The 2128-nt window shown below is 35.5% G+C and overlaps 1 long non-coding RNA gene across 1 annotated transcript; it reads right to left on the bottom strand.

Moving 5' to 3' along the window:
- LOC109826684 lies at positions 1043-1686 on the bottom strand. The gene is made up of 3 exons (XR_002243297.1): positions 1667-1686; positions 1302-1572; positions 1043-1212 (listed from the first exon to the last, which is right to left on the bottom strand). It is a non-coding gene; the product is annotated as an uncharacterized LOC109826684 (long non-coding RNA).

Raw genomic sequence — 2128 nt, 5'->3', positions numbered from 1 at the left:
TGTGCAGCGTCTTTTAGGTTTTAGCATCCCCTTTTGTGAGAGGTTGAGAGATTGTGTAAGGGTTTTAGCATCCCCTAGTTGTATTCTCTCATCTCTAATAGTAGATCTCCCCTCCCCCTCCTTGCCCCGTGGACGTAGGCAGTTTGCCGAACCACGTAAAATTGGTTTGTTTGTGTTTGTGGCAATTATAATAGTTTTTTAGGATCCCTCGACAAGTCAGTCCTAGAACTGGTGAGAGGAAGACCCGATATCTCATTTTGTTGAGATATTCGCTTCAGATTCTTGTTTCTTTGGTGAGACAAAAATTCTTATTACGATCTTTCTCTTATTGTGCACCAGAAACTCTGCCGAAATTTCCGCTGCGCACAACCGATCTACACGATATCACACTCCGGATCTAAGCTTGGTCTTAGATCAATACTTCGTCATCATCCTCGTTAGCACTACAACACCTGAAATCTACCATAGCGGTCGAAAAATGCTATGGTATTATTTCATAGCGTTTTAATCAACGCTGTGTCAGAACCCGCTATAGTAGGTCTGTGGTTTTACATAGCGTTTCCCCAAACGCTATCAAAAAGTTTCCAACCATAGCGTTTTTATGTAGCTATAAAAGAGTATTCAATAGCGTTTCTATATTGCTATGACAAATATTTTTCATAGCGGTTGAAAACGCTATTAGTTAGTTTCCAACCATAGCGTTTTTATGTAGCTATAAATGAGTATTCAATAGCGTTTCTATATTGCTATGACAAATAACTTTCATAGCGGTTAAAAAACGCTATTAGTTAGTTTTCATTCATAGCATTTCAACGCTGCTATTGTCTTACATTTGATAGCGTTTGAGTTACTACAATGGTGTTTCAGTGAATGTTGTCTTTCTTCTTTTAATAGCATTTCAGTAATTGTTTTCACTTCTTATAGCATTTCAGTTGTGCCTATAAACCTTTGAGGTTGAACTAGAAATAACATCCAATTGTGACAACCATAAAAGCAAATATTTCATTTAAAGATTCAAACTGATACATAACCAAGTTGTAGCATACAAGAAGAGTCAACACAAATGTGCCAAAAAACAAATACTAATCTTTGGATAGTCCAACATGGAGTACAAGAAATTAACCATAGTACACAGAACAACAAAAACTAACTTTGCTGCATTACATATGACTTGGGAGACTCATCATCTTCAGAAATTGAGTACTAGTACTGCTGCAAAAACAGAAATTAACAACACCAAAATTACAACTATAACAAACATGATAAAGTAAAAACACACGATTGCAAGATGTATAACTTACCAGCTTTTCAAAGCATAACAACTTTGTCTGACGGCCAAGCTATTGTCGTACCAACGACATCTTCAATGCATTCTAACTCAGATGTCGGTCTCCAAAGAGATGCACTAGGGATCGTAGGGATATCAACCCAAACACGCATAGCATTAGGACCTAAAGGAACGAAGTGAACAACCTGGTTCGGATCACTTGAAGACCAATGTCCTTCAGCAACTATCTTTCCCGAGCCACCAATATCTAACAAGTTGCACTTTTTCTTTGAGTTGTTCACACTCTAGCAACAATACAAAAACAGTGATATCAATTATAGAAAAGAAACTAGTACAATCAAATATCAAAATAATGATAGTATCAGCAAAAAAGATTACCGAAGGAGATGATATGTTTGGAGATTCCACATTGTTAATTGAGATATTTTTCAATACAACCTTGTCAGCAGGCCATGCTACTAGCCGAGATATAGTTAAACCTGGTTTCATATGTGAAACAAAATATACATAAACCAAACACAAATAAACACAAATTATACATACAGAAGAAGCTCGACAAGCTGAGGACAAACACCAGCTTCAATTTTTATCATGTGAAGAGGGGCATTCCATAAGCTGCATAATAAAAAAATGGATCAGGTCGCTGTTTAAAATGTATTAACTCTTAGAGGAATCTGATTTCTTCCTGAGAGGGTTAATGTACAAAATATTTTATTGAATAAAGTTATCAGAAGTGTTCAAAAAACATAGAATTTTTTTAATAAATGTGAGCTCTAATTTTTGATAAATTTTCTTAATAATAGTTTCACTTTTTGTCCTTCCTCTTTTTCCTCATTAAAT

Source organism: Asparagus officinalis, chromosome 1 (genome assembly GCF_001876935.1).
Source record: "Asparagus officinalis chromosome 1, Aspof.V1, whole genome shotgun sequence".
NCBI lineage: Eukaryota > Viridiplantae > Streptophyta > Magnoliopsida > Asparagales > Asparagaceae > Asparagus > Asparagus officinalis.
The sequence above is the reverse complement of the archived record's forward strand: the minus strand, read 5'-3'. Positions and strand labels throughout refer to the sequence as shown.